The sequence below is a fragment of the Polyergus mexicanus genome, unplaced genomic scaffold (assembly GCF_030449975.1).
Source record: "Polyergus mexicanus isolate NDT 795.1 unplaced genomic scaffold, iyPolMexi1.0 SCAF_18, whole genome shotgun sequence".
NCBI lineage: Eukaryota > Metazoa > Arthropoda > Insecta > Hymenoptera > Formicidae > Polyergus > Polyergus mexicanus.
The window spans coordinates 2,964,529-2,972,273 of record NW_027223338.1 but is presented as its reverse complement, the minus strand read 5'-3'; the positions used below and the strand labels follow the sequence as shown (position 1 = coordinate 2,972,273).

The following is a 7,745-nucleotide window of genomic DNA, read 5'->3' as shown; positions in this document are numbered from 1 at the left end:
TGGAAAGGGATTATTCGCGCTTCGCGCGATGACGATAACCGACAACAAGATCGACTACGTGCACTGGGACGATCCCAACGAACTGGTGGATCGTTTACGATTGCTCGACGCTTTGCAACAAGCGGGCCACAACGGCCACGACAACGAGATCCTATCGATCATCGAGGAACTTCGCGAAGCCGGTATTATTATAAATTAAGCGGTATCTCGACAAAACTAATCAATCGATCGACCGACGTCTCTCGCATCGATGATGCGCATCAACAAATTTGAAATGTCCGAGCAGAGCAAAGACGCGACGAATGCTATTTCGTATCGTCGATGGAACGGATTAATGAGAAATTTCGTGCGCGATAACGCTCTGTGTCGCACCGTTACGGACTTTGAGGCGAGGTCGCGCAAGATTCGTCGTGTGGCGCAACCTGTGACTGATACCGACGCCATCAACAAACTGTACGTGGATCAGTGCATTAAAACGTTGAGAAATCAACTGAAAGAGTTAGACGAGAAGCTTGCAGCGTTAGAGAAAGATGTGCGAGCGTTACAGATTGTGGTAAACGAGCTTCGGTATGCGAATATCGCTAGATTAGAAACGCCAACGAAACGTCAACGAACGACAACGAAACGACGACGACGAAACGTTAACGAAACGTCAATGAACGCTAACGAAACGTCAACGAACGACAACAAAACGACGACGAAACGTTAACGAAACGTCAACGAACGACAACGAACGACAATGGACAACAACAAACGGTTCATGGACAGCTACGGACGGTTCACGAACGGCTACGAACGGTTGAAGGACGGCCGAACGGTTCAGGAACGGTTGTCGGACGGTTATCTAAAGGCTCAGGAACGGTTTAGGAACGGCTGCGAACGAATCAGGAACGACTACCCAACGGGTCAGGAACGGCTACGAACGGCTATCGAACGGCGACGAATGACGGATGACAAAGAACCACTATTGAAAGACGATGAACGGGAATAAACGGCTATTGAGTGATTAAAAGTTAGAGATATAAATTATAATGTAATTTCTTTACACGTATTATTACGCGCCGACTAGCCGCATCGCTAAAAACATGACATCGTTAAAATCCAACGGACGTAAAAATATCGAGAAGCTACGACTCGTCGAGGAACTGCATGCTTCGGCGAGAAGAAATTTTCCCCGAAGACGCGTCGTAGTGCGGGGTTACGATGACCTGTGGCAAGCTGACATCGTCGAGATGCGTCCGTACTCTCGTTTCAACAGAGGTTACCACTACATACTCACCGTCATCGATGTGTTGAGCAAGTACCCGTGGGCCGTACCGCTCAAGAATAAAGGCGGAAGCAAGACGGCTGATGCTATCGCAGAAATAATTCAAAATAGCGAGAGGCGCCCGAAAAATATGCAAACCGATATGGGGAAGGAAATTTAAAACGCCAACGTGCAACGTCTCGTGAAGAAACACGGCATCAATCATTATTCCACGTATTCGGTGTTGAAGGCATCGGTCGTCGAACGATTCAATCGTACGTTAAAGAACGATATGTGGAAGATATTTACGCTCAACGGAACTTACAAGTGGGTCGACGCGTTGCCGCGACTCGTATCGGATTACAACGCGCGCAAGCATCGAACGATCGGCATGCGACCCGTCGACGTTACCCCCGAGATCGGCGAAAGACTCTTGGATACCGTGTACAGCGCGACAAAGATCGCGAGTCCCGCAAAGTTCAAAGTAGGTGACCCGGTACGCGTTAGCAAGTACAAGACGATCTTCGAGAAGGGTTATACGCCAAACTGGACCACCGAAGTGTTTAAGATCGTTAAAGTGCAACATACTAATCCCGTAACCTATCTACTCGAGGACTATCGCAAAAAATCTGTCGCTGGAGCGTCCTACGAGTACGAGTTGCGTCGCGCAACTTATCCGGACGTATATCTCGTGGAGAAAGTACTGCGCAGGAGAGTTGACGAGGTTTACGTCAAATGGTTTGGATTCGATGGATCGCACAACTCTTGGATACACAAGGATAATGTGGTTTAATTCGTACAAACTGTATTTTATTTTTAACATATAAAGAATATGAAATACATATAAAGTATCTGAAATACATATAAAGTATTTGAAATATAAAAAATATATGTAAGATGTATACAGCATATAAAATATGAAATATAAAAAAGAAAAAAAGAAAGATAGAAATATATATTTCTTTTGTTTTCCTTACATACATACATATATACATGCGTTGCGTTGCGTTGCGTTGCGTTGCGTTGCGTTGCGTTGCGTTGCGTTGCGTTGCGTTGCGTTGCGTTGCGTTGCGTTGCGTTGCGTTGCGTTGCGTTGCGTTGCGTTGCGTTGCGTTGCGTTGCGTTGCGTTGCGTTGCGTTGCGTTGCGTTGCGTTGCGTTGCGTTGCGTTGCGTTGCGTTGCGTTGCGTTGCGTTGCGTTGCGTTGCGTTGCGTTGCGTTGCGTTGCGTTGCGTTGCGTTGCGTTGCGTTGCGTTGCGTTGCGTTGCGTTGCGTTGCGTTGCGTTGCGTTGCGTTGCGTTGCGTTGCGTTGCGTTGCGTTGCGTTGCGTTGCGTTGCGTTGCGTTGCGTTGCGTTGCGTTGCGTTGCGTTGCGTTGCGTTGCGTTGCGTTGCGTTGCGTTGCGTTGCGTTGCGTTGCGTTGCGTTGCGTTGCGTTGCGTTGCGTTGCGTTGCGTTGCGTTGCGTTGCGTTGCGTTGCGTTGCGTTGCGTTGCGTTGCGTTGCGTTGCGTTGCGTTGCGTTGCGTTGCGTTGCGTTGCGTTGCGTTGCGTTGCGTTGCGTTGCGTTGCGTTGCGTTGCGTTGCGTTGCGTTGCGTTGCGTTGCGTTGCGTTGCGTTGCGTTGCGTTGCGTTGCGTTGCGTTGCGTTGCGTTGCGTTGCGTTGCGTTGCGTTGCGTTGCGTTGCGTTGCGTTGCGTTGCGTTGCGTTGCGTTGCGTTGCGTTGCGTTGCGTTGCGTTGCGTTGCGTTGCGTTGCGTTGCGTTGCGTTGCGTTGCGTTGCGTTGCGTTGCGTTGCGTTGCGTTGCGTTGCGTTGCGTTGCGTTGCGTTGCGTTGCGTTGCGTTGCGTTGCGTTGCGTTGCGTTGCGTTGCGTTGCGTTGCGTTGCGTTGCGTTGCGTTGCGTTGCGTTGCGTTGCGTTGCGTTGCGTTGCGTTGCGTTGCGTTGCGTTGCGTTGCGTTGCGTTGCGTTGCGTTGCGTTGCGTTGCGTTGCGTTGCGTTGCGTTGCGTTGCGTTGCGTTGCGTTGCGTTGCGTTGCGTTGCGTTGCGTTGCGTTGCGTTGCGTTGCGTTGCGTTGCGTTGCGTTGCGTTGCGTTGCGTTGCGTTGCGTTGCGTTGCGTTGCGTTGCGTTGCGTTGCGTTGCGTTGCGTTGCGTTGCGTTGCGTTGCGTTGCGTTGCGTTGCGTTGCGTTGCGTTGCGTTGCGTTGCGTTGCGTTGCGTTGCGTTGCGTTGCGTTGCGTTGCGTTGCGTTGCGTTGCGTTGCGTTGCGTTGCGTTGCGTTGCGTTGCGTTGCGTTGCGTTGCGTTGCGTTGCGTTGCGTTGCGTTGCGTTGCGTTGCGTTGCGTTGCGTTGCGTTGCGTTGCGTTGCGTTGCGTTGCGTTGCGTTGCGTTGCGTTGCGTTGCGTTGCGTTGCGTTGCGTTGCGTTGCGTTGCGTTGCGTTGCGTTGCGTTGCGTTGCGTTGCGTTGCGTTGCGTTGCGTTGCGTTGCGTTGCGTTGCGTTGCGTTGCGTTGCGTTGCGTTGCGTTGCGTTGCGTTGCGTTGCGTTGCGTTGCGTTGCGTTGCGTTGCGTTGCGTTGCGTTGCGTTGCGTTGCGTTGCGTTGCGTTGCGTTGCGTTGCGTTGCGTTGCGTTGCGTTGCGTTGCGTTGCGTTGCGTTGCGTTGCGTTGCGTTGCGTTGCGTTGCGTTGCGTTGCGTTGCGTTGCGTTGCGTTGCGTTGCGTTGCGTTGCGTTGCGTTGCGTTGCATTATAAGGGTATCCGGTAATGTCCCCACGGTAGGGTGTCTGTCGAATCAGATACGATATATCGCTTGTCGTCGTACGGACTCAGGGCGATTATTGTCTCGCTGATTGTGTACACTTCGTGCAATTTTGATCCTGTGCAGAATTGTTGTCGAGTCATTTCAATTTCATCGCGCAGACACCACGTGTAATCGTCGAACGTTATCGTTCTCGCTATGACGTTACGCTTGACATCTTTAACCTTTTTTGTATCCTTTTTACTATTTACTCGCAACGCGTACATTTTTGCTCTAAGCCCGATAAATTCAGTCATGATTGCACCGTTATTCTCGTCCTTCATCAAACCCGGCACTTTCTTGTTCTCGAGTGCTATACCGTACGCGTTGTGTCGAATCTAGCGATATCGCGTTTCATATTCTCGTAAACATCCTTGCACTCGATGTGATAAATCAAATTGTCTGTATCGGTGTACATTATTTTACAATTTTTGCGATATAACGGTAACATGTACTCGTGGTGAAATTCGTATAAACACACTTTCGATATATCGAGTATACACATACCGACATAGATCGGTTTATTGAATTTCACCTCGAGGTTGCGCAGTTCAACGGCGACCAAATTTTCTGAAAAGACGCTCCTGCTATAAAAGTTTGGTTTCGCGATCATCGCCTCTGCGCCGTATCGCCCGTCCCACTTTGTTAATAATTTTACATCGACGTGATTGCGCACGTTTTCCATAGTTTTTCCGAATACCGCGTTGTTCATTAACTTGTACAAATTTTTCTCGAAATCATTTGTCGCACGCGTTCTAAACCGGGTGTTGAGTTCGATGTAATCGCGGAGCCATGCGGATTGAGCGAATTGCAATACGCGATGTATCTTTGCGATGCGAAGGCCGTGATGCGTGCATTGCTGCATGTTTGCTATAGTGTATGACGTAACGCTTCTTATCGTATAAAGTCGCGAGGAGCTTGTCCTGCCGCTTGCCGGGCGGCTTATCGCGCGTTGGACAGAACGGTAGATCAGCGTGCGCGTCGTGAAGATGTTGCGGATACTCCAGATCGACCTCGAGAATATAACCTGTGGTTGAATCCGAAGCGATCGCGCTAACGTCAAAGTCAGAGATGTCGTCGACCCATCGAAAATCGGCATAGGGCAACGGTTGACACATCGCCCAACTGTACAAGTTGTTTACATCGAAAAACATCATGTACGACGGTTTCAATGGGTCGTAAGACGTCATGTATTTGTTATTGGCTCGCGCCTATCTGCCGGAACATTGGCTCAGGCCTCCGCGTATTCCCCGTTCGATAAACATAACCATATCGATATCAGTAAGTAATTCGAACGTAATATTCGTATGTTTTAGCATCGCATTCCACGTGTATCCGGGAAGAGTATAGTAATACGCGGGGTCGAGCTCGTAACTCTCGATACATTTATCGCGAGAATTTTCAAAAACGTCGGCCAATAACAAGACATCCGTTTTTAAATACAAGTCGCTGTATTCGCCCAGCGTTCGAACGGAGAACCGCTCTCACACATTTTCGGCGTGCGCGTAGTCGCTCTCGGATACGATGTCACCGGTCAAGGAACTATAAAATGATTCGCGCGGCGGTAAACACGTATCGTGCAACCTATCGACACAGTCAATGTATTCGTATGGAAAGACACCTTTTCGCGTCAATAAATTGAACTCTTCGATCGATAAATTTTGAAATTTCGATTTTAAAATTTGAAGTTTAAAATTATTTAGAAACGATGCCAATTTTTCGAGACTAGTACTGAGAAATTTGTACGAATCGATAAACCGTAACTTTATATCGCTTCGCCAATCTGATCTTTCGGCGGTATCTTTAACGTGTTTCGTGAATGAAATATACTTTTCTTTCGTTATCGGTAGTACGTTGATCTAGCCTTCGAACGCGATAGCTATTTCCTCGATGATAAAATGTGAATCGTAACCGGATAAATTGTGAAATACTATGGGAATGCAAAAAGAGTCTTTATAATTTAAATTACAGTTTGAATGCGCGGGACCTCGATACCGCCCAGTAAGATGGCAATGATCGCGTACGCGCGTGTCGTCTTGCGCGAACGGTTTTTCGCAAATGTGACAGTGTGTCGCGCTGTGAAACTTTTCCCGCTCATCTCGCGTTAAATTTATCATGGGGACATTCGTGGTTAAAATAATCTTTACGCGTAGCGCTAAATTTTTTAATTTTTCCACGAACCACGAAACGCAATCGGTACTACGGCGAGAATGATACGCGGTTAACGATTCGTCGTACGAACAATGCACATAATAAGCTACGCTAAATACTTGATGTTGAAACGTAGACGCCATCGGATCACCGTCGGTCTTCCTCAACACGCACTCCAAGTCGGCGTATACGACGAAGGGAAGTCGCTCCTTTCTGTTGTAGTTGTTGAACGCGAGCCACTTGTCTTTATCGCTCGGTAACCGGATGGTGCACTCGTTCATTTCTTGGAAATCTACAATGTGCGACTGCAACTTGTCCTCCGATCCAAAATAGTGTAAACATCTGTAAAAAAAATGGAAATAATTAATTTTTCTTTCGTATATTTTATATATTGCATTTTTATTAAATATACGTACCGATCGCAGATATATTGTCTTCGTTTGCCACAACTCAATTGTGAGCTCACTAGGCGGGATAAATTCTTGATCCACGCGAAATGTCCGACGTCTTGCGAATCTTGCATGTACAGCAAGTTGACGTGTCTGTCCTTCTTTTGTTCGCTAAGACGTATCGGGACAATGCTATTCTCTTTCTCGATGCAATATACATTTATCGAAATGTTGTTGTGAATTTCAAATTTTTTAATTTGACTCAAGGTCATCGGAAACTCAATGTCTTGGAGATTTAGCACTGTCGTATAATGTGGATACGAAGATTCCCGTTCCGCGTTTCTTTCAGCTGGATGTAGAGCGGCGACCACCGCCCACGCGAAACACGCATTGTCTTTGGATTGCACGTTTATTACCGCTCTTTTCATTATTATTTCTCGCGGTAATTTAATGTGGCACCCCGCGCGCATTGGATTATATTTATTTATATTTACAGTTAAATCGAGAATTCGCGATAACGCCCACCCGCTATCGCGTTCTTGAAATTCTTCGAGCGAGGTAAGCGTAGGCTCGACGACGCGTCACTCGTACCACTCATGTAAATCGGACGTGCGAAAGAGTTCATAGTTTCTGGTATTTACACTTTTATTTGCGCTCTTATCACCCGACACGAATTCACCGTTGAACACAGTGTTCACTTTCACGTTATTATGTCTTTCCATAACTTTTTGCACGTGTTCGAGCACGATGTCTTTGGCGTCCTCGAGAAATTGTCGCGGTTCGATATAGTCTGCGTTAATCACCGCACCGGTCAGTATACGGTTTTCGAACGCGGTATCGATCTCTCGCCAAACGAGTCTTTCCGCGTTATTGTCACTACTGTAATCACCACCGCTGTGTATAAACCGTTTCTCTAATCGAGTCCTCGCACCCTCGAGTCGCGCGATTCTAGCCACCAAAGATTGTCGAACTCCGATCGAGAGTCGCGGACGCTTGACACGACTGTGTTCTTCGAGCTGTTTGATAAATTGCTCGCATCGCTGCGCCCACGCGAAATATTCGCCCAAGGTAGCGACGCGACAGCTCCAACAGGTCGCGTTCGGTTTGCTCGGTGTTTTCCACGTTTTTTTATTATTATTATTTTTTTACACTTTTTATGACAGTGTTTC

The 7,745-nt window shown here is 47.9% G+C and overlaps 1 pseudogene; it reads right to left on the bottom strand.

The window, feature by feature from the left end:
* Positions 1 to 5,895: 5,895 nt before the first annotated feature.
* LOC138941321 (uncharacterized) lies at positions 5,896 to 7,298 on the bottom strand (annotated as a pseudogene).
* Positions 7,299 to 7,745: the final 447 nt, after the last annotated feature.